The sequence below is a fragment of the Lemur catta genome, chromosome 4 (genome assembly GCF_020740605.2).
Source record: "Lemur catta isolate mLemCat1 chromosome 4, mLemCat1.pri, whole genome shotgun sequence".
Taxonomy (NCBI): domain Eukaryota; kingdom Metazoa; phylum Chordata; class Mammalia; order Primates; family Lemuridae; genus Lemur; species Lemur catta.
The window spans coordinates 47,685,249-47,710,981 of record NC_059131.1 but is presented as its reverse complement, the minus strand read 5'-3'; the positions used below and the strand labels follow the sequence as shown (position 1 = coordinate 47,710,981).

The following is a 25,733-nucleotide window of genomic DNA, read 5'->3' as shown; positions in this document are numbered from 1 at the left end:
GGTGTACACAGAGGAGGCAGGACGCGTGGGTAGGGGCTGGGCCATGTTGAAGGCCAGGGCAGCCTGAGCAACAGAGAGAGACTCCATCTCTAAAAAAATAAGAAATTAGCCAGGTGTTGTGGTGTGTACCTGTAGCCCTAGCCACTCAGGAGGCTGAAGCAGGAAGATGGCTTTATCCCAGGAGTTTGAGAGTGCAGCGAGCTATGATCATGCCATTGCACTCCAGCCGGAGACACAGAGCAAGACTCTATCTCTCAGGAAAAAAAAAAAAAAAAGCCAAGTGCTGGAGAGGAGCTCCTGTGACCTGCCTTTCCTGGAACCCAGCGTTTTCCTTTTTTCCTGGGTGCTTCTGTCTGTGCACCCTTTCAATATCCACACCTTAACACACACCAACACGGACACATCCCCAAACCAGCGCTACTTACCAGTAACCAGAGAATCTCTCTTCCTGGCAGGAGAGAAGATAAGAGAAGGCATGCGATAACCATGGCGCGGGCTGGAGGACAGTGATCTTACACCTTCAGCCTATTTGAAGCTTGCCCTGGGCCTGACGCAGCCGCGAGATTGTGAGCCCCCCAGGCCACCCTGGTTACTGTGTGTCTCCTGTGCCTGCCTGGTGAGCCGTAAGTGCTGGCTGATCAATAAGTTGGTGATCAATGAGTGCTGGCTGAATGATTGGATGAATGATTGAATAGACTGAGAACCAGAAAGATTAATTAAAGCTCATCCTTGGCCATCTTCTGTGTGTCATGATCTCCTTGCTGCTCTGTGCCCTGGGAGGCTGCCCTGTGGGAACTACCTTAAAGGGCCTCCTTGTCCTCTGACTTCAGGGGTCAGCCACATGGGGAACCCCAGCCTGAGATCAGAGGGAAGGAGGCAAGTGATACTGGGATATTCATACCCCACCACACAGTACATTTTTGTAAGGCTGCCTTCTCCATACGGCCCCTGTGCCTCCCAGTTCTCTCACGTCTTCAGGTCTGGACATGGTAACAACCCCAAACCAATGTTACCAGCCCAAGGTAACACCAATCCTTTGCAGTTTTCCCACCAGCCTTTGTAAATAATCCCTTTATTATTTGAGTAGCGTTTGTTCTTCAAATCGCCCAATTTGAGTGTACCATCTATTTGCTGCTGAGACCCTGACTGAAAGGCGTTCCAGAAATCAAGTATGCACTTTCTTTGCTGTCTGGTTTTCTCTATGTACTGGTACGTTCTGCTCAACTCTAACAGCAAATACTCGTTGCTTCACAGAGGCAAGTTGGCTGGGAGGACGTTTGCTCAAACTGGCCCAGTATGAGGTGACGGTTGGGGAGTGGCTGGAGGGATGGAAGAAAATCACCCCTCATTGCCAGTAATTACATTGCATGAACACTATGAGGAAGTCACTTCACTTGATAGCTGCCTTTCCCCGGAATGAAGCCTGGGTCCAGACTCCCATTAGGCAAGAAAGTTTTCCTTCTCAGACAAAATTAGTTTCCTTGGCTAAAATTACTTTGTTATGGTTGGGCACAGTGGTTCACACCTGTAATCCCAGCAGTTTGGGAGGCTAAGGAGGTAGGATGGCTTGAGGTCAGGAGTTCGAGACCAGCTTAGGCAACATACCGAGACCCTGTCTCTACAAAAAAATAAAAAAAAATTAGCCAGGCTTAGTGGTACATGTCTGTAGTCCTAGCTACTCAGGAGGCTGAGGTGGGAGGATTGCTTGAGTCCAGGAGTTTGAGGTTACAGCAGTGAGCTATGATTATGCCACTGCACCCTAGCCTGGGCAACAGAGCAAGACCCTGTCTCAAAAAACAAAACAAAACAAATGCTTTGTTTTGAATTATGTTTTATTGTACAACCACAAAATAAAAATCCAAAAGTTTCTCTTGGTGAGAAGGGCCATTGCTCTGTTCTAACCATGCAGTTAATTTATCTAAATTAATGCGACAAAAGCAGCTGGGGGTAGAATCTTCTTTTCTGTCCCCTCCCCGTTTTTAATATTGATAAGCTCTCAAATAAATAAGGGTTAGCGGACACCTAAAGCTATGCTCTTTCAGCCTTTGGTATGTGGTTAGGGAGAGCGAGTGGAAGCAGTAGGGTTATTTTTATTTTTATGACAATTTGTCCTCTCTGAATGTCCTAGATCTTCTAAAAAGGACACTAAAAGGGTCTCAAATGATCCTAAGCTTTCTCTTGCCCCTAAAAACATTTCTTTTCTCAGTTCTTTTAGTGAATATTATCTTGTCTGCTTGGGATCTGCTTTTAAAGCACATTTCCCACCAGGCAGATTGAACAGCAGTCTGAGATACAAATGTCTGATTTCCTACCTAAGACGCAAATGGAAAAACACACGATCTGAATTTACTTGTTCTTTTTTTTCCCCTCCCTCTTCCCTATTAAATAAAGGATATACTGGTTTCTTTAGTCCTCAGTCTTTTGGCAACAGCCATTTAAAAGAAAGAATCATATGGTAATTATTAATTTTGCATGGGATCAACTCTGGCCTCGGCTTTCATTTGAGATGCAGTTACATGAAAAACAGACTGCGTTAATTTCATCCCCTCTGGGGTTGCTTGGCAACAAGGCCTTATTGCAGACCATCTCTTCTCCTTGGCCCAGAGTGATCTCTGTGGAGTGTTGCTCATGCTAAAGCAATCATCACCCCGTTGCTGTTGCTTCTGAATGTGCCCCTGTGATCGTGATGGCACAAGGAGTGATGACTTTGCTCCAGTCATACTGGCTGGGGTCTGTATAAGCCCTGGGTTTGTCAGCACAGAGAATGGAGTATGCCTGGAGGACTTGGGATTTGAATAGTCCAGATTAGACAGGAAAGAGGGAGCATGAACAATGTCTGAGGTGATACTGGAGGGCAGTGGAGTTGAATTGGGGTGAATAGAAAAGTACTTAAAAAAAAAGAAAGTATTACTGCCTTCTTAGTTGGAAATATTTCTAAGCTATTTTGTTAAATAACAAATGCAAGGTACAGAACAGTATGCATAGGATGCTAGCTTTCGTATGTGTGCAGAGAGAGGGCGAGTTAAGAAAATATTATGTTTATGTTTGCATAAAGAAAAACACAAAGCTGGGTGCGGTGGCTCACATCTGTAATCCTAGCACTTCAGAAGGCTGAGGAGCAAGGATCGCGTGAGGCCAGAAATTTGAGACCAGCCTGAGCAAGACAAGAGTTAGACCCTGTGTCTACAAAAACTAGAAAAATTAGCCAGGCATGGTGGTATTCTCCTGTCATCCTGGCTACACAGGCGGCTGGGGCACAGGGATCACTTGAGCCCAGGAGTTTGAAGTTGCAGTGAGCTATGATGATGACACTGCACTCCAGCCCAGGTGACAGGGCAAGACCCTGTCCCAAAGGAAAAAAAAGAAAGATACAGATGGTCACCTGTGAGTGTGTGCGAGGGGTGAGAGTGAGGGGTGTAAAGGGTAGGGGTGAGACTAAGATTTTTCATTTGTGTATCTCTTTACATTGTTTTGCTTTATAGACCAAAAGTAAAAACATAGTGCAAAAAAAATAACAGGTTAAAAAATAAGCACCGAAAAACTGTTAGCAACCCAGTGCAAGTCGTTAACTTTAAAAGGGAGAGTTGAGGGCCGGGCACGGTGGCTCACGCCTGTAATCCCATCACTAAGGGAGGCCGAGGCGGGCGGATCGTTTGAGCTCAGGAGTTTGAGACCAGCCTGAGCAAGAGTGAGACCCCCATCTCTACTAAAATAGAAAGAAATGACTTGGACAGCTAAAAATATACATAGAAAAAATTAGCCGGGCATGGTGGCGCATGCCTGTAGTCCCAGCTACTCGGGAGGCTGAGGCAGGAGGATCGCTTGAGCCCAGGAGTCTGAGGTTGCTGTGAGCTAGGCTGACGCCACGGCACTCACTCTAGCCTGGGCAACAGAGTGAGACTCTGTCTCAAAAAAATAAATAAATAAATAAAAGGGAGAGTTGGAAAAGTTGCCTGGAGGGTATGTGGGAGTTCTTTGTACTATTTTTGCAACTTTTTTGGTGTTTCTGGAATTATTTCAAGATTAAAAGTTAAAAGAAATGTTTTCAGTATTAGGAACCCAAACAAATTTGCTACAGTTTTCTTCTGCTGTTTAAAGATATTCTTGCTGTCTTTTGTAAAGGAAGTCAATCTGTACATTTTTGAAGACTAAAGTGACTTCGTACAAGGTTCTTTGAACCTTTTGAGCTGCAGAGAAAAGCCCTCCACTAGAAACATTAGCCTTAACCAGAGTGTGGTTCCATCTCTGTCCTAAATGGCTTCAGCTGTGGTTTTTAAAGAGCTGAGGACAAATAAGTGACAGCCTCAGGCCTGGCCTCTCTGAGTATGGAGCTCCCATGATAAAAGCATCACTCTTCAATTCAAATAAACCCTTGATTGCGCCTTCCTGGCCTTCTGGCCATCTTCCTGTGTCTCCTCTTGTCTCTGCGACAGCCACCTCCTCCTCTCATCTTCTGTATCACTGTTTATATCTTTCTCTGCAAAATTAGGGTTCCTGGAAAGGGTAGCTACAATGGCTGAGACATCACCATACCTGGCTCCCCTGGTACATATTTTTTTCTTTTAAGTTGTTATTTTGAAATAATTGTAGATTCACATGAAGTTGTAAAAGAAAAAAACATACAGAAGCTGTAAATGCCTGTAATTTTTTAAAAAAGAAAAGAATCTTAAATCATTAGCCTAATTTTTCACCTAAAGAAACTGGAAAAAGAAAAGAGCAAACTAAATTCAAAGCAAGGAAGGGGAGAAAAGATTAGAAAGGAAACAAATGAAATAGAGAACAGAAAAACAATAGAGAAAATCAGTAAAACCAAAAGTTGGTTACTTGAAAAGATCAACAAAATTGACAAACCTTTGGTTAGACTGATGAAGGAAAAAGAAGATTCACATTACTAAAATCACAAATGAGGGAGCATTACTACCAATCTTATAGAATTGGAAAGGATTATAAAGGATTGAGTGTATAACAACAAAGTAGATAACCTAACTGAAATAGACAAATTCCTAGAGGGACAAAAGATAGTGAGACTGAGTCAAGAAGAAATAGAAAATCAAACCCAAGCCCACAATGAGATACTACTTCACAGCCACTTAGATGGCTATAATCAAAAAGACATATAATAATAAGTATTTTTGAGGATGTGGAGAAATTAAAACACTCACACATTGCTGATCATAATGTAAGATGGTACAGCATCTTGGAAAATTGTGTCCTTCAAAATATTAAACATAGAGTTGCCATATGACCCAAAAATTCCACTCATAGTCATACACCCAAGAGAACTGAAAATATATATTCACAAAAATTGGTACATAAATGTTCATAGTGACATTATTTGTCTTTTTCTTTTCTTTTTTTTTTGAGACAAGGGTCTCACTGTGTTGCCCAGGCTGGAGTGCAGTGGCACAATCAAAACTCACTGCTGTAACCTTAAACTCCTGGGCTCAAGCAATCCTCCCACCTCGGCCTCCCAAGTAGCGAGGACTACAGACATGCACCACCACACCTGGCTAATATTTTTATTTTTTTTTGTAGAGACGAAGTCTCAGTATGTTGCCCAAGCTAGTCACCAACTCCTGGCCTCAAGCAATCCTCCTGCCTTGGCCTCCCAAAGTGTGGGATTGCAGGCATGAGCCACTCGGTTGGTCATAGTGACATTATTTATAATAGTCAAAAAGCAAAAACAACTTAGATGTCCATAAATTAATGAATGAGTAAACCAAATATGGCATATCTATATAATAGAATATTATTCAACCACAGAAAGGAATGAAGTACTGATACATGCTACAGTATGGATGAATCTTGAAAACATTGTGCAAAAGAAATCAGACACAAAAGAACACATATTGTATGATTCTACTTACATGAAATATCAAGAATAATCAAATCCACAGAGACAAAGTTTATTAGTAGTTTCTAGAGAACGAGGGACGGGAGAATGGTGAATGACAACTTATGGGTATGGGGTTTCTTTGGGGGCTAATGACACTGCGCTGGAATTAAATAGTTGTGATGGTTGCACAACTGTGAATATACTAAAAACTACTGAATTGTACACTTTAAAAGGGCGAATTTTATGGTATATGAATTATATGTCAATAAAAAAAGAATAAAAACAACATCTAATGCCTTTAAAAGTGTAATGAGAGATTCCATTTATCATTTACGCAGATTACCCCAGTGGTAACATCTTGCATAACATCATAGCACAACTAGGAAAATGACATTGGTATGATCTGCAAAGCTTATTCACCATTTTTACATGCTTATGTGTGTGTGCGTGCATGTAGTTCCATGCAGTTTTACTGCATGTGTGCAGATTAACAACAACCACAATCAAGATATATAACTCTTCCATTATCATAAAGATCCTTTGTGGTTCTTGTTTATACTCACACCCTTTCTTTCTCATATCCCCAACCCCTGGCAACCCTAATCTGTTCTCCATCTCTGTAATTTTATTTCAAAATTTTAATATAAATTGTTATATGTTATATAAATGTAACCTTTTAAGTTTGGCTGTTTTTTTCACTGAGCATCTTTTTTGAGATCCATCCACGTTGTTATATCACTAGTTGATTCCCTTTAATTTTTATTTTTTGGTAATGCATAATTTTACTTATTCTATCCATTAATAACTACTATGTAAGAACATTTACAATATTAATGGAACTTAATCTAAGAGAACTTCAACTTAATTTTTTTAAACATCTCAACACTAAGTATTACTAAGAGAGATAGTCAAAATAATTATGGTCAAAATTATGCCCAAAATTTATAAATAAATGCTTGGTATTAATATGTCTACATAAAATTCAGATTTTGGTGTAATGTTCTTTGGGTGCAAGAAAAAAATTGGTTTACTTCACTAACAGGAATCTCTTAATGTTGAGATGGCCTCTTGGTAATTTTCCTGCTGTTGATTTTCAGCAGTTATCTCTGATTGTATTGATGGATCAAGTGGAGAGCTATTCATCATGGTAATTTCAAATAAGAGTGCATAACCAATCACTACAGTAATAAGAAGGTAGACAGGTACTGCAACTGCTCAGTATATTTTAGGCCAATTGGTGAAGTCTAAGGAGTTTAGTTAAGATTCAGGTATAAAAGCCCATATGAAAGCCCCCAAGAAGCCAAACTGGGAGCTTAAGAAAAGAACAGAGCCATAAATCACTCTTGCTGGAAAGCAGTGACGACCTATCCATAGTCAAATTTCCCTGTGGCTTTAGACAATCTCAACAGAGGGTTTGGGGGTAGGGAGTGAAGGGAGAGCAAAAGTGCAAGGGCATCATCCCCACCTGGCCCAGGCACACCACGACCCCTGTCCATTCCTTTTATTTTAAAATAAATTTTTATTTCAGAACCGTTTAGATTTACAGAACTACTGTGAAGAGAGTAAAGAGATTGTTAAGATAGTAGACAGTTCTCATGTGCTTCACATCCAGTTTCCCCTGTTATTAACATCTGACGTTAGTGGGGTACATTTGTCACAATTAGTGGACAAATCTGGGTATGTTACTATTAACTAAAGTCCATACTTGAGATTTCCTCAGTTTTCCCCTAATGTCCTTTTTCTGTATCAGGATACATATTATGTTTAGCAGTTCTATCTCCTAAGGCTCCTCTTGGCTGTGACACTTTCTCTGACTTTCCTTGTTCTTGTTGACCTTGAGAGTTCTGAGGAATGTGGATCAGGTATTTTGTAGAATACCCTTCGATTGTGATTTGTCTAATGCTTTCCTTATGATTAGATTGGGGTGATATGTTTTAGGGAGGAAGACCAGCGAGATAAAATGCCATTCTTATCATGTCAGCGTCACTGTTGACCTTGACCAACTGTCTTGAGAGAGTGTTTGTCAGTTTTCTCCACTGTAAAGTTACTTTTTTTTGCCCCCATACTGTACTCTTTGGAAGAAATTCACTATGTACAGCCCACACTTAAGGAGTGGGGGATTATGTTCTACCTTCTTAAGGGCAGAATATCAACATCAATTATTTGGAATGCTTCTACACAGGAGTTATGTCTAATCTCCCCAATTTATTTTTTTATTCAATCATTTATTCATATCCGTATGAACTGATGAATGTTTATTTTACACTTAGGGTTATAATCTAATACTATATTGATTTTGTTACCCAAACTGTTCCAGCTTTGGCCATTAGGAGCTCTTTGAGTTGGCTGCTGTATCCCTTTGACATGACCATTATTGTGGGGTTTTGTGTTTTCTTTTTTGAGCACTTCTTTACTTCCTGGCACTATAAGATGCTCTTGGCTCAAATTGTATATTTCCTGCCTATTCCTAGAATCAGCCTTTTTCCCAAGGAGCCTTTGTTCCTTTCATTAGAGAATGGTATTAGAAACCAAGGTCTGGGTTGTAGGTGTGTTCATTTCTGCTATACTGTCATTTCTTTGAGGCCCTCTCAGCTGACAGAGCGAAGAAATACAGTTGTATATACTAACCCATATATATAAATACATATCTCTATAAATATGTGCACATTCTAGATGTAACCACCTGTACCTATATTAAGCTAAACATGAGTTCAAACTCATATCTCCAACTGCAATCCATTACCACTTGGGTTATTTTAGCTTCTTCCCCTTGCTTATCTGTAACCTTCGACTCCAACAGTGGCCCTGGTCATCCATCATGCATTTACTTAAGTGTCCAATTCCAGTATACTTTATAGTGGCTCCAGAATTGCTAATTCTGAACCCGCACTCCCATGGGAAATAACTTTATCAGCTAGGATATGGCATTTATATACAGTTCCTTTTGCTCTCAGTCTTACAGACTCCTTTCACTTCCAAAGTTACTTAGGTCAGCACTTTCTGTGTCCACCCCTTTCAGGGAGGTTGTTTCTTACATTTGGAATACATTTATATTCTTTGGCAACATTCTGCATTTCATTCCAGGATTTATTGACCTCATAAATGATTTTTTAAAATTTTTCATACATTGAAATTTACTTTTTATGACATAAAGCTCTATAGGTTTTGAAAAATGCTTAGTGTCTTGTATTTACCATTAATAGTATCATACAGAACAGTTTCACTGCCCTAAAAAAGTACCCTGTGCTTCATCTATTCAAGCCTACGCCAGCCTGAATCCCTGGCAGCCACTGATCTGTGTATCATCTCTCTAGTTTTGCCTTTTCCAGAATGTCATACAACTGGACTCATACAGCATGTTGCTTTTTCCAGACTGGCTTCTTTCACTTAGCTAGATGCTTTTAAGGTTCATCCATGTCTTAAACAGCTCATTTCTGTTTATTGCTGTATAATATTCCATTGTGTGGATATACTAGTTTGTAGTTCCATCACCACAGTCAAGATACAGAACGGTTGTGTAACCACAGGGGGCCCTCTCATTTCCTTTTATAACAATTCCCACATCCATCTGCTCCTCCTCCTTGCATCCCTAATCCCTGGCAACCACTAATCTGTTCTCCATTTCTAAAATTTTATTTCAAAAATGTCATATAATTTGAATCATGTAGTATAAGTCTTTTGGGCTGGGCTTTTCTCTTTTTTTGACTCAGAATAATTTCCTTGGGCTCCATCCAAGTTGTTCCGTGTACCAATAGTTCATTCCTTTTTATTGCTGTGTAATATTCTATGGTACGGAAGTACCAAAGTTTGTTTAATCGTTCACCTATCAAAGCACATCTGGGTTGTTTCTACTTTTTGGCTCTTACAATAAAGCTAATATAAACATTCATGTATGTATTTTTGTGTGAGCCTAGGTTTTTATTTCTCAAGAGTGCAATTGCTGAGTCATATCGTAAGTGTATGTTTAGATTTGTAAGAAACTGCCAAATTATTTTCCAGAATGCCTGTGCCATTGTACATTCTCACCAGCAACATGTGAGTGATTCGGTTTTTCTGCATCCTTGCTAGCATTTGGTATTACCACTAATTTTGTTTCTGCCATTCTGACAGATGTGTTCACACTTTCTTTTGGAAAGCTGTGCACATCATAAAGCAACTGAGCCAATATGCACCAGCTCACATTTCCTGTATGCCTGGCTCCAAGTTAGGCTTTTTGAGTGGGGAAGGGACCCAGCTCCTGCATAGGAGGGACTGGAGAGACAAGACTCAAGTGAGAGAGGAAGCCTGTTCCTCCAGAGTCAGCCCTGAGGTCCCTGCAGGCTCACCAGTAATGATGTGTGAGGAATGGTGAGCCCTGGGCCCCAGCAGGAAAAGCTTCTCCACGGATCACCTACCTCAGAGGGAAAAAACCAACTCTGGCAGGGTTAAAGAAGGGAATCACTGTGTGGATCGAGCAGAGGCTCAGAATCAGCTGTTTGAAGCTTCAGGTGAAAGGAAGGGCATTTATTCTCTGGATCTCCAAAAGGGGGTTCAGATTCTGCCTGTGTTTTGCAAAGGAACAGGACAAAGCTAACAAAGGTTCCTGCCCGCTTGTGGCGAAATGGGATTGACTTTGAACCTGACAGAGAACCCTAATGCTTCCAGTGGATTCTGGTAAGCAAGATGCCTAGGTTATTGTCCAAGTCTAACTCTCATTTTCTTCAATTTCTCTCTAGTGTATCAAGCCTACGGCACTAAATTCCATTTGTGAATGTGGATAAAAACCATGTTACTGTACAACTTATGGATGTCAGTTATCTAACGAGCAGAGGGCCTTCATGTATCAAAAATACTTGGCTTTTAAAAAAACAACTCTTTAGACAAAGATCAGTTTTGTCTAGAATGACACGGAACACTGTGCTCAGGACCTCAGAGAAGAAAAATGCTATCATGGGACTTTCTGTCCTTCCTACGTACCTTTCTCCACCCCTGCCCTTCCTGCCCTCCACCCCAGGGGACATCTATTGTTCACACTGTAGTCTGATTTTTAGAAAGTATTTATTTATACCCCACCCTACTCCAAAAAAGCTTTGAAGAAATTTAAAAATTGAAATATTTTCCTCTGTAAAACAGGACAACAAAAAGGAAAAAGAACCAAAACTAGTTCAAAGCAGCAAAAAAAAAGATGTGGCCAAATTAGCATTTATCATCCGCAATGATCATACTTTAAAGAATACTTTTGGGTTCTAATACTCAAATGACTTTTCCCATATCATGTCTTCAAAATTCAATTTGTACTCCCATATTTTCCATATCGCTATTTTCTTTCTTAATTACCGAGACCTTAGTGGCTTATCCACTTAAATAAACATCTCAAGGAGGATTTTCCAGTAGTCTAATGGAAATAGACTGATGGGTATTACCCCTTCTAGAAAATAATATGATGGTTCTTCTGTTACTTCTGTGGACAAACATTATTCATCTCAAAAGCTTTCTGATGATTACTTGCAAAAATGTGATAAAGCCAGTGCTATGGAATGAATTCTCTCCCTAAGTTTATACACTGAAGCCCTAACTCCCAAAGTGATGGTATTTGGAAGTGGGACCTTTGGGAAGTAATTAGGTTTAAATGAGGTCATGAGAGTGGGGCCCTCATGAGGGGATGATAATAATAAGAAGAAGAGAGATCAGAGTGCACGCTCACAGTCTCCGCACCCCCTTGCCGTCTCTGCTCTTGTTCTTTCTCGCTCTCTCTGCCATGTGTGGACACAGCGAGAGGCAGCTGTCTGCAAGCCAGCAAGACAGCCTTTCCCAGGAACCAAATCACCCGGCATCTTGATCTTGGGCTTCCCAGACTCCAATTGTGAGAAATAAGTTTCTGTTGTTTAAGTCACCCACTCTAAGACAGCCAAATCAACTGATGAACAAAATATATTGAAGTACTCCTCTTAATGTGTGCTATTTGAGGGTAAGGACCTTGTCTCTCTTGTCTACTACTGTGTCCTCATACAGTTCCTGGGACACAGTAGAGACTCAAATATTTACTGAAAATTGTTTAGTGCCTTCTCTGAGCAGGATACTGTCCTTAGACTTTCTGGAAATATGCAGAAATAAAGGTTTCAGGAATTCATGAATCAGCACCCCTCAACTCCTACCCAAGCCCAGTAGTGACACATACATCTATCTGATGGTGGGTGAAAGCTTTGACTTGCTATGCAAAGGCCTTTTGGAAGAACCAGGATTCCCTTTGTGGTTCCCATCTTCCTTGGAGGCCATAGGAACCCTGCACAGGCCCATCGTGTGGAGCTGGGAGGAGGGGCATAGTCACTGGGTACGGTGAGGATGCAGCTCTGAAAAGCCTTGGCTAGTTGCATGTAGTCACCCTTTGGGCACTCAGACTCTGTAAATGGCCTCAGCACCACCATTTTTGAGAGAAACACTGTAGCAAGAAGTCATGCGTGAAATGTCCCTTTGAGTCCTGTAAGTTCTGTGATTGTGGTTGATCCCAGTGCCATGGTAGAACTGCCTCAAACGCGGACCAGATCTCCCAAGTCACAGGTCTTACCAACCCCCTCGGCCCTGTTAACGCTGCCACCTGACTTCCCAGCTGCTGACCTATCATCTTTTCCTAATACTTAAGTGCCCATTAGTTTAGGGTGGTGCCCAGCTGCCGTAGCACTTTAAGTCTGGCCCCTGCCCTCTTAGGCAAAGGCAGATATTCTAGTCAGGAGAACTCACTGAAAGACCAGCTAATAAATAAGCCAAATGAGATATACATTCCCCATGCTCCAAAAACCTAATCTGAGAGTAAAATCCCCAATCTGTTTAATCACACCATAATACTTCCCTTTTTTACTTTATTTATTTTTGACTTCTTAGAGACAGGGTCTTGCTATGGTTGCCCAGGCTGGCCTCGAACTCCTGGGCTCGAGTGATCCTCAGCTCCCAAGTAGCTAGGACTACAGGCATGTGCCACTCACTGCACCTGGGAATACTTCTCTTTTTGACAAATACAGTGAGTAGAGCAGTTTCTCAACTTTAGTGCTATTAGCATTTTGGTCCGGATAATTTTTTGTGGGGAGTGCTGTCCTGCGTAGGATGCGTAGCAGCATCCCCAGCCTTTTCTCACTAGATGCCAGTGGCTGCCACCCCCAACCAAAAATGTCGCCCAACACTGCCAGATGTCCTGTTTGAGAACCACTGGGGTAGAATAAGCAACACAATCTGAAATCCATGTCTACAAAAAAGCCCAAAGCTGATGGAATTTTTCCTTAAAAAGAGGCAAAACGTCAGTAATTGGTGAAACTTACAACTTTCTGTAACACACACCAAACCAAATTATTCACCCATTTAAGGGGTGAATTTAAAGTCAATGTTCTTATTTAAAGTCCATTTTAACATTCCATTTAAAGTCATTGTTTTTTCAGTAAGTTCATAGAGTTGCGCAACCATCACCACAATCTAATTTTAGACATCCATTCCCCCTAAAAGAAATCCCATACCCATTAGCTGTCACACAGATTGACCCTAGGCAACCACTAACCTACTTTGTCTCTACAGATTTGCCTATTCTGGACATTTCCTGTAAATATAATTATACAATACAGTCTTTTGTGACTAGCTGCTTTCCCTTAGAATAATGTTTTCAAGGTTCATCCATGCTGTGGCACATACTGCATTCCTTTTTATTGCTGAAAAATAGTTTTTGGTGAATGTATGTTTTCACTTCTCTTGGGTGTATATGTAGGAGCAGAAATAAGGGTAACATGGTAACTCTATGATTTTGAGGACCTGCCAAACTGTTTTCGAAATTGGCTGCACCATTTTATTATCCCATCAGCAATGTATAATGGTTCCAGTTTCTCTGTGTCTTCCCCAAGACTTGTCATTGTCTGGCTTTGACAATTTCCTAATGACTAATGATATTGAACATCTTTTCATGTACTTATGGGCCATCTGTATATCTTCTTTGGACAAATGTCTATTTAACTGCTTTCCTATTTTTTAAAAAATAAGCTTTTCATTTTGAGGTAATTATAGATTCACATGCAGTTCTAAGAAATAATACACAGATCCTGTGTATCTTTTACCCTGTCTTCCCCATGGTAACATCTTGCAAAACTATAGAATATGACAACCAAGACATTGACATTGATGCAGTCAAGATACGGAACATTGCCATCACCACAAGCATCCCTCCTGTTTCCATTTTGTAACCGCACCCACTTCCCTCCTGCCCCCACCCCTCCTTACCCCTGGCAGCCACTAATCTGCTCTTCATTTCTATAATTTTGTCATTTCAAGAATGTTACACAAATGAAATAGTACATTATTTAACCTTCTGGAATTGGTGTTTTGGGTTTGTGTTTTCGGTTTTTTTCCAGTCAGTGTAATTCTCTGGAAATTCATCTAGGATGAATTACATGATAGTTTGTTTCTTTCTATTGCTGAGTAGTAGTCCATCCTTGGGATGTAGAAGTTTGTTTAACCATTTACCTCTTGAAGAACATTGGGGTGTTTCACAAGTAAGTCTGCTGTAAACCTATGTGTACAGGTTTTGGTTTGGACATATGTCTTCATTTCTCTGGGATAAATGCCTGGGATTGAAACGGCTGAGTTGTATAGTAGTTGCATATTTAGTTTTTAAAGAAATTGCCAAACTGCTTTCCAGCATGGCTGTGCCATTTCACATTCTGTCCAGCAATGAGTGATCTGCTTTCTGTGCTGCACAAGCGTAGTATGTAGAGCTTCTGCCCCAGGAGTGAAGGCTGAGCCGGGGAAGGGACACCTGGTCCTCTCATGCACTCGACTGTCCTAGAGCCTCTGCAACAAGGGGCTAGGGGAAACGGTGAGAAACACAGGCAGCCTCCTCTCCTGGGGTTGAACTGTGGCCACAGACTGGGAGCTCTGGGCGAGGGAGCCCCTGTCTTCTTGGCTGCACTTGTATGGACTATAATGCCTGAAGTAGAACATCCAGAACATGAAGCTGGCGGAAAGGGTAAAGGAGCTTGTTTATGTCTCAAATGCCATAGACTCTTCCCTATTCTTACTGAGATTTAGTGGATTTTCTTTTCTGTTCTGTTCTGTTCTTTTTTTTTTTTTTTTTTTTTTGTTTGAGACAGAGTCTCACTCTGTCACCCAGGCTAGAGTGCCGTGCTGTCTTCCTAGCTCACAGCAACCTCAAACTCCTGGGCTCAAGCGATCCTACTGCCTCAGCCTCCCAAGTTAGTGGATTTTCTTGAATGAATGTTTCTTCATCTGTTGTATGCCCTTAGGACAATTCCCAGAGATTTTAAACTAGTTTAAATAATTTCCACCAAATTGTTGTTTGCTGGGGAAAGGGTCTGCCGAGCTCCTTCTTCTGCCATTCTAGAAGTCCCAACCACTCGAGATCGATTCTTGATATGACCAAGAATCCGACAGGAGAAAAAATTCCCCATCCTGCCCCCAAATTCTAACTTCCGTCCGCAGCCTGCGAGAGTGGAAGTGCTGCCGCCCCCCGCAGCTGCAGCTCCCCCAGGCGGGCTGGGGTGCGGTGCCCAGGCAGCTCGAATAAAACAACAGAGCTTTCTTTCTTTTTTCCCTAAAGGGGATTGGCTGTGTGAGATAATGTAAAAGGGATTCGTGCTGAAGACTGAAGCGAGTACTTTAACTCTACACCCAAAATACTGCCAGTTTCGGAGGCAGGGTGTCCTGGTGCACGCAGCTGAGTGGCTTATCAAGTGCTCACGGACAGAGGAGTCAGTAGATGAGGCTCGAGAAGGAAGGCAGGGCCAGGTTCTCTTGGTTGTTTTTGATAGATAACACAGTAACATAGTTCACAGAATGGTACATAATAGGAAGCCTTCCAGCCACTCTGTCCCCTGCCGCCCAGTTCCCCTCTACAGATAGGCCAGCCATGAACTTAGTTTCTTATATATCCTTCCAGGGATATTCTACATAAAACACACAAGTCTTATTTTCCTCAGAAAGCCTGAGTTGAATCCCAGTTTTGTTCCTTACCAGCTGGGTAACCATGGGCAAGCAACTTAACCTCTTTGTACCTCGGATTCTTCATCTGAAAAGTCGGAGTAATAGTACTTACTTCACAAAGTTAGGGTGACCATTGAGACTGTATTTAATGGTGCTTTCTAAACAGAAAATACTATCCCAATGCTAGCTGCTGTTCTAATGGAAGCAGCCACCATGTACCAACTGCGAGGGGGAGACTGGCTGTATTCAGTAGCTTCTCTGGGGTCAGGAACTGGTGCTGGGGAAGTGCCTGAAGATAATCGAGGGACAGAGAACGTGGGCCACAGGGAAACTCCAGTATTGTTAAAATAGGGTCTGAATGGTTTGCAAGGAAAGAACTTTGGGAAGCCAGTGACACACAAAAACTACCCTAGAGGTGGTTGAAGAACCTTTCCATCAGTCTGTCACCCACGTACTGAAAAAATCCAGCAGGGTTCAAGGCTAGCTATGGCCCTGATAAGGAGAGGCACCTTCTCCCAGGAAGAGGTCTACTTTTGGACCAGCGATAATGTTGGCTTTAACCTAAAATACACTTGAACGGGTTAAGGTCTTCCAAAGACCATCCAGAAGGGCCTGTTCCAAAGACCATCCAGAACTTAATTTAGGACAAGGCCAACCCAGGAGAGGTCGGACACAGGCTTAGGCTGGGAAACTACCCAAATTGAGTTAAACACCCATCTGTTTCCAACTTTTTCCTTTTTGACAGAAGGAAAGCAGCAGCAGGGAAAGTAAGAGAAACCAGAGGGGCATGGGCAAGGAGTCCAAAAAAGGTCTTAAGTCTTCCTCTACCCAGGCTACCATCTTGCACATGTCCTGCAGGGAGCCTGTCCTAGGCTCTCATTGTCTCTTTAAAATAACTTCAAGGGATGGGAGAGGTGCTAGAGTGAAGGAGATACAATAGTTTCTGGATGGGGCGTGATGGGAAAATCCTTGCCCAGGAGAGATGAGAGAGGCGTGTACAGCAGGACAGCTGGGAGGCAGGTGGAGAGGATGCCAGTTCAGAGGCTGAAATTCCCATTGCTCATCTGTTTTTGGAGGACTTTAACATGCAACAAGATGAAATAGTTACCTCTATTCTCTATGCTTTGCTGAGGGCTACTCTCAGGCCACAGATTCTATGGCTTCAGCACACCTCCCACTCAGGTCCGGCAGAGGCAGAGAGGACTGGCAACTGTCTGAGGTTAGGAGTGTGGTTGATGGCGGAGGGAACACCAAGCCAGATCCCAAGGACCAGCAGAGTCAACTCTCTGCAGTCTCAGAGCTTGCTCTTAACAAGAGTTGGGTGTTCATTTCACAGCAAAAATCAGAAGTCTGGGTCACAGCCACTAGAGGCTCAGGGCACTTGCAGGGCAGATCCAAAGCTCCCTGTCAGAACCCTGGTATGCCCTGGAAGTGTCTCTCCCCATCCCCCATTAGAGAATGATTAAATAAGAGTTGAAGAAGAAACAGTTAAAGGGTTTAAAAGAGATTTTGCTCTGTGGAGGACTAAATGGTGAAAAGGAGCAGGATTGGAGAGTGAGAAAAAAAGGGACATTATCTTTTTGTTATTGTTTGATTTTTAGTAATTGTGTAAAAAAAAAAAAAAAAAAAGCTGGCTCTCCAGGTGGCTCACACCTGTAATCCCAGCACTGTGGGAGGCCAAGGCAGAAGGATCGTTTGCCCAGGACTTTGAGGTTATAGTGAGCTATGATGACGCCACTGCCCTCATGCCTGGGAAACAAAGCAAGACCCTATCTCAAAAAAAAAAAAAAGAAAAGAAAAGGAAAGGAAAAAAGAAAAACTGACTATACCAAGTGTTGGTGAAAACATGGAGAGCTAGAACTCTCAGATATTGCTGGTGGGAATGGAAAATGCTTTGGAAAACTGGCAGCTTCTTACAGAGTTAAACATAATCCCACTCTTTGATATTTTTGATATTTACCCAAGTGAAAATATGTGTTCACACAAAAATCTACATGCAAATGTTTATAGTGGCTTTATTTATAATTGCCTAACACTGGAAACAGCACCTACATGTCTTTCAGCTGATAAATGGATAAACAAAGAGCAGTATATTCCAAACAACGCAAAGCTATACAACAATAAAAATGAATAAACTGCTGACATGTGCAAAAACATGGATTAATCTCAAATGCATTACGCTAAGTGTCACAGGTTGAAAAATATGAAGTCCTAACCCCCTAACACCTCAGAATGGGATCTTATTTGGAAATATTTGCAGATGTAATTAGTTAAGATGGAGTCATACTGGAATAGGGTGGGCCCTTAATCCCATATGACTGGTGTCCTTACAAAGAGACACACAGGAAGAATGACACATAATAACAGAGGCAGAGGTTGGAGTTATGCAGCTGCAAGACAAGGAATGGTAAGGATTGCTGATGACACCACAAGCTCAAGCTAAGAGAAAAGAACAGAACAATTGCCCCCAAGATCCTCCAAGAGAGCATGACCCTTCTGACAACTTGATTTTGGACTTCTAGCATGTAGAACTGAGATGATAAATTTCTATGTTTTTAAGTCATCTAGTTTGTGGTACTTTGTTACAACAGCCTTAGCAAACTAATACACTAAGTGAAAGAAGCCAGACTCAAAAGGCTGCATACCGTATGCTTCCGTTTCTATGACCTTCTGGAAAAAGCAATACTACAGGGATGGAGAGTAGAGCAGGGGTTCCAGGGGTTGGGGGTAGGGTGAGGGATGACTACAAAAGGGCAAGGGAGAATTTTGGGGGTGATAGAACTGTTCTATATCCTAATTGTGGTGGTAGTTATAGTTGCATGTGTTTGTCAAAATTCATAATACTTTACATTTAAATGGTTGAATTTTACTCTATGTAAACTACACCTCAATAAATCTGACCACAAAAAACTTCCAAAAGACCTTGTATACCTTCCATTTAGATTCAACAGCTGCTTCAAATATCAAATATTTGACCATTTGCTTTCTCTCTCTCTCTCTCTATATATATATATTTATATGATTTTTGCTGAATCATTTGAAAATAAGTTGCACACATAGGACACTTTCTCCCTAAATATTTCATCACTCATCTTCTACAAATAAGGACAATATTCTACATATCTAAGAAAAGTAATAGTAACTCCAATTATCATCTAATTTACAGTCCATATTTCAGCTTCTCCAATTATACTTAAAATGTCTTTTGTAAGTGCCTTTTTCTAACCAGATCAAATAAAGGATCATATAATATATTTGGATGTTATGTCTCTTCAGTCTCTTAATCTAGAATAATCTTTGCATCTTTTTCTTTTCATGACCTTTTGTCCAAGCCAGTTGTTCTGCAGAATGTCTGATATTCCGGATTTGTCTGATTTCTTCCTCACGGTGTTATCACATATGGTTTTCTATTGCTGTATTTCCAGTAAACTAGAAGTTAGGACTAAAGGCTTGATTAGGTTCAGGTTAAACACTTTTGGCAAGAATAGTGCATAGGTGATAGAGACTTATTTTTCCATCTTGTTGGCCTCCCTACAGAACTATTTTCCTACCTTTCTCTTTCATACTATGAAAGCCTTGTGTACCTGTGCAACTAAATCTTGTGTTAGGCCTGGTGTATCAGCCAGTTACCAGGGCCACAAACATCAATCAGATAGTTCCTGTCCTAAAAGGGATGAATGAATGAAATACCACCCTTCATCATCCAGTAAATATTTAGTAACTGCCATAAGGGGCCAGGCACCTTGCTAGGGGCTAGGGATACAGCATTAGCAAATACAAACATGGCCCCTGTCTCCAACAAGTTTACAGTCTAATGTGTGAGGCAGACATTCATAAAAAAGAAAATCCAGAAATAACTTGTGATAAATGCTATGGGGGGGGAAGGGGAAACAGCACAGGGGAGTATGGCTCCATGTAATGGGACACCTGACCTAGAGGTGCACCATTGGAGGTGAGGACTGAAGGATGGCAGGTATCGAGTAGGTAAAAGGCAAGACAAGACAGCGTGTGGAGGGAGGGAAAGATTAGTGGGAGACAAGGCAGGGGGAGGTGGGCTACAAGAAGTTCACCGACTGGCAAAACAGGCAATTACAATCCCTTGTGGTAAAGCCATCGTTGAGCTAAAAGGAAGAAGCTGAGGCAAAACTAAAACAGTTTATCTGGGCAGAGGTTGAGAACTGCAGCCCAGGACACAGCTCCAAGTTGCCTTGGGGAGTGCCCTGGAGAACAAAGGAGAGGCTCAAGTTTTTAAAGAAAAAAGGGGAGGGGGCAATTACGAAAGTCAGGAATTCTCGTTGGTTTACAGAAATAACAGTGGTTAGTGATTGGCTACCCATTGTTGAACTACAGAGTAAGAGTGATGGTGTCCAAGATATGGCATTTTATGGCTCGTGGCCCTCAGTTACTATAAAGCCCACATAGCTAGTGGCTTCCAGAGGTAATTACCTCTTGTCTCGCTCCAAGGGGAGGGAAACAAGACTGTTACATTTTAAATGCCTCCCAGGGTCTGATAATCCAAAGGGGCTCACATTTCTCAGATAAAAATTTATTTTTCTCACCCTGAAAGGAGCAAGCCTAAATGCTAAACTTGCAGGGTGAGAGGCAGCCCTCCTGAGGAAGTGATGCCTAAGGTGAGGCCTGAAGAGTGACCGGGTCTGTGGAGGTGAGCAGAGGCGAGCACACAGCTAAGTCGTGTTAGCTGCTAAGAGTTAATCTGCATAGGAATTTAGGTTCAGGAAAACTATGAGGTATTCTTGTCAAAAATCTTAATCTGAACTAATGAAGTCTCTAGACCTAAGTTCTGGTTTATGGGAAATACCGGGGAGAGAGGAATTTTAAATCACATTGACATGAATTACACCAGAGAACCTGTTCAGCCTTATAGTCAGACCAAACCAGTGGTCAGTGTTCATTTCAGAGAACAGAGCATGCTAAAGAAAAGACGGTCTGTTAAACCCTTTACACCACCCTACTTTCCTGAATATTCAGGTTAGACCAAGGGGCTCAAACCTGTTCTCCACTAGAATATAGCCCTGCTAGGGTTACTTCTGGTAGTAATTATTATAATTTAAAAATTTTTTCCCAGCAGAGTCAGAATCGACTCCAAAGTTGCTGGCTCCACAGCACCTGTATTTATCACACAACACTGCTCCCGGTGATGACAATGCTACACGGACACAAGGCAAAGGTAAGAGAAAGGCTCTTTGTAATCGAAGTCAAAGGAAGGGACGGATAATCTTTTAGTACAACAAGGGCACGGGAGTGATGCCAGCAGGAGTTCAGTTGGCCCCGTATGAATGGTCTGCTTATTTATAAATGCCTGGACAGGAGGCCAGACCACAGAGGCCAGAACGTTTTATCCCAAACCCTTCTTGCCCTCCATCTGGAACAGAAAATGATTGTGCTAGAGGTAATAAATAAAAACAGTTGGGGCCTTTGGGGGAAGGCACAGTGGTGTACAAATGAGAAAAGGACTGTGGGGAAGAGGAATACAAGAGAGGAGGCAGAAAGGAGAGGTTGGGGGGAGGTTTGTCCTGTAGTGCCATGGCCACTTTGCCCCCCTGCCTATGGCTGAAGTCCAAGTTAAACAGTTTAGAGAAGCTGCACAAATCTCTTGTCCCATGCATTCTGGGTTGGTTAGGATATGATGCATGAGACTGAATGGAAGATTCACTCACTCCCCTCCAGGATTCTGTGTGTTCTTCAACAGCCCACCGGAAGATAGTTTTGTTGAGAACTATTGTATGATGGGCTTCCAATAACTCCTATGAATGTCAGGCACAGTGCTAGCTGCTTTAGATACATTCATTATCTCTAATCCTCTCAAGAACCCACCAGAAATTACTCAACTAAGATCACAAAGCTACCAATCCAGTGTTAAAGATAAACTTGGGCACATTACAATTTTTAAGGGTTTATTTGAGCAGATAGTGATTCGTGAATTGGGCATTGCCAAACCACAAGCAGGAAAACTTTTTTTTTTTTTTTTTTGAGACAGAGGCTTGCTCTGTTGCCTGGGATAAAGTGCAGTGGCATCATCATAGCTCATTGCAACCTCACACTCCTGGGCTCAAATGATGCTCTTGCTTCAGCCTCCCAAGTAGCTGGGACTATAGGCACACGCCACCATGCCCAGCTAATTTTTGTATTTTTTGTAAAGCTGGGGTCTCACCCTTCCTCAGGCTGGTCTCGAATTCCTAAGCTGAGGTGATCCTCCTGCCTCAGCCTCCCAAAGCGCTAGGATTACACTTGTAAGCCACCACGCCCAACCCAGGAAAACTTTTATAAGGTATTCAGAGAACTAAGACAAAGAAAATATTTGAAGTGGCAAGCCCCTAGTTAGAGGTTAGTTGGCAGTTTCTGATTGATTATGCTTAAATTGTTTTTTTATGCTATGACCATTCATTTTGAGTTGGGTTTGATTTGCTTACAAAGGAACCTAAGGCACTGGAGAAATCTCAGTCTAATGGCCTCTCAATTAATTACTTTTAATACCAAAGAATTTTTAGCTGTGCCTGACTGACTTGGATATAGCTAAATAAGCCAAGAAAGAACAGTGCTTCTCAAACTGTGACAAAGGTCCAATTTTAGCATTTCCAATCCATCACAGACTGATAATTTTGTAAAATACAAAGTGAAATAAAAGACATGCAAAATATAAGCCCAAACTTACTATTACACTCAAGAGACATACTCTGAAATTATTTCTAAACACTCTGAATGTGTGTACCAATTTTGTCATGGAATGGCAATAGAATAGTGGTTCTTAGGAGGGCACGACTGAATTATTTCCAGAGCTTTTCCTAAATATATGTGCCTGCCCTCCACCCCAGACTCTGATTCAACAGGCTTGGTATATTTAGTATATGTTCCCTGAGGGATTCTGATTGATATCCACCCGTGTTTAAGAACCACTCAGAGCTCTAACATGTTACCAACATGTTTCCATATTGGTACAAATTCAGAGAATCAAGGTCCTCTTGCAGAATTCACTAAAACCAGTCTTGGATGAGGGGTGGTGGGGAGGGCAAAAATGCCAGAGAACTGAGGGATACAAGAGTTGTCCTCCCTGACATCAGCATTACTACCTGGTGCTATTTCAGTATCTTTTCAACTTAAAAAATTTGATATCTGGTTCAAGGATGGAATCTCTCTGAGAAGCAAATTAGAAGCAGTCAAAACTGCCATCTAAAATGACACCTGTATTATGTTTCCTCCTACACAGCCCTGCCTTTGTAAGAACTGGCCGCCTCCAGCATAAGCCCAAACTTACTGCACGTGAGGGATTCTGGGAACGGTCTGCACAGCAGAAAAACTGCATCCTTAACTCATCCCAAAGGATGGCCAGCTGGTGGGGCAGCCAGTCGTTTTCAGGAAGAAACAGCCTGGGGAGAAAAACCACCGGACCCATCAGATCAGGGCCGACAGCGAAAGGCAGGGAGAGGAGTGTGAAGCCCCACAGGAAGACTCAGCAGAGACCTCAGTGAGATTAGGAAATGCCCATGTATTTCCCTTAGGAAAAAAAGTCCAGTGACTAAGTGACCGCAACAGCAATGAGGAGCACTAGGATTCTTGTGAAGAAAATGACAAATAGTTTGACTGAGCCAAAATACAACGTATTTATTTTCTTCACTACTCCTAGTAATTAGTTTTTATTAGTGTCACTGGTATGCATGTGTGTTCAACTGATCCTACCATAATGTTAAACCAGTACACATAGGGTTTGATGACGCAATATGTACCTTTTTCTCTCCGTCTCAGTCCTTGACAGCTATGTCCACATAGCAGGTGCTCCTAAAATTTGGGACTGTCCCTCCAATTTCATTCTCTAGAATAGACTGAAAAACTTCCTGATGGACATTATTACAACTCTTTTGTAATAACACTTAGCCCAAAACACAAACACATTATACAGCTGGAAAAAATATTTTCTTTATACCCTTAATCTATAATCTTTTTTCCTATTAAAAATGTATCTATTTACTTTACTTTTTAAACTTTTTTTGTTAAGAACTAACACACATTCCTCACTAATAATGTTGATTCAAAAAAACAAAAATAAAGAAAGAACTAACACACAAACACACACATTAGCCTAGGCCTACACAAGGTCAAGATCATCAATATCACCGTCTTCCACCTCCACATCTTGTCCCACTGGACAGTCTTCAGAGGCACTATCATGGAGCTGTCACCTCCTGCAATAACAATGCCTTCTTTTGGAATACCTCCTCAAGGACCTGCCTGAGGCTGTTTTACAGTTAACTTTTTTTTTTTTGTAAGTAGAAGTATACTCTAAAACTGCAGTTGCCAACCGCCCCCACACCCGCCGTCTGTGGCCTGTTAGGAACCAGGCCACACAGCAGGAGGGAGCAAGCGAGACTTCATCTGTATTTACAGCTGCTCCCCGTGTTTGTATCACCACATAAGTCCCGCCTCCTGTCAGATCAGCGGTGGCATTAGATTCTCATAGGAGCGCAAACCCTGCTGCAAACCGTGCATGTGCGGGATCTAGGTTGCATGTTCCTTATGAGAATCTAATGCCTGATGATCTGAGGTGGAGCTGAGGCAGTGATGCTAGCACTGGGGAGCGGTGGCAAACACAGATTATCATTAGCAGAGAGATTTGACTGCAGAATAAATGTAACATGCTTGAATCATCTCAAAACCATCACCCCTCCTTGCCCCCAGTCCATGGAAAAATTGTCTTCCGTGAAACCAGTCCCTGGTGCCATAAAGGTTGGGAACCACTGCTCTAAAATAATGATAAAATAATGATAAAAATGTAATTATAATAAATACATAAGCCAGTAACAGTCATTTATGATCATTACCAAGTATTATGTACTGTATGTAATTGTATATGTTATACTTGTATACGACTGGCAGTGTAGATTTGTTCAAAACAGCATCACCACAAACAAGTGAGTAATGTGTTGAGCTATGATGTCAGCTGTCACTAGGTAACAAGAATTTTTCGGCTCCATTATAATCTTATGGGACCACCGTCATATATTTAGTCCTTTGTTGACTGAAAAGTTCTTAAACGGCTCATGACTGTAGATACTCTCATACAGTCCTTGTGAAAGGATAAATTGGTTGGGCTACTTTAGAGAGCTACTTGCCAATATCTATATGCATCCTGAGTTTGAGGGAGTCTGGGAACTGGGTTGGAGCCATTTCACACCAGCTCAGAAGAGCAGATTGTGCCTTAATGTCATGTTAGTAGATTGAAATCAGCCTTGGTGGTAGAATTCACACCATGGAAATAAGCAAATGCTACAAATCAGCCCCTGTCCCCCTTTTTTGGAAGACTGGTTGTTAAACACTTATCAGCATTCCACGGTCTAGTTGATAGTGTCTACAATCTTAAAGGCACATAACCCATGAGACAGCAATTTCTGTTTTCTAAGATATACTTGCACATGTACACAGGAAGGGATGCACAAGGATGTTCACAGCAGCACTGTCAACAATGGGGAGAAATGGGGACAACCTGAAAACCCATTGATAGGAAACTCCAAACAAAAATTCCTAACCTATTATGTCTATGGAATACTACATAACAGTTGAAATTATTGGGGTAAGTTTATAGAAACTGTTGGGAGGAAAAACTTCTCCACCAATTTAGGTCCAGTTGGTCAGTGGCCTGCAAATTAACTGACAACAGACATTAACAACAACAACAAGAAAAAGTGACATTAACAGAAGAAAAATATATTATGTATGCTAAAGAGAGTAGCTCCCAGAACAGCAAGAGATATAAAAACATATTAGCTTTAATAAGGGTGGGGGAATTCAGGGTTTCAAATGATGGAAAGTTCTGTTGAAGCTTATTTACATACCTTTTTTTTTCTTTTTGGAATATGCCACCCAGTTCCCAAAGTCAGTGCCTCCTGACTGGAAACCTTCTGGGGAGGGGAGCAATTGAGGCAGCTGACGCTAG

General features: G+C 41.7%; 1 long non-coding RNA gene across 1 annotated transcript; it reads left to right on the top strand.

The window, feature by feature from the left end:
* The first annotated feature begins 607 nt into the window (after positions 1–607).
* Positions 608–23,422, top strand: LOC123636958. Its single transcript, XR_006734711.1, has 3 exons — positions 608–623; positions 20,874–20,975; positions 23,013–23,422. It is a non-coding gene; the product is annotated as an uncharacterized LOC123636958 (long non-coding RNA).
* Positions 23,423–25,733: the final 2,311 nt, after the last annotated feature.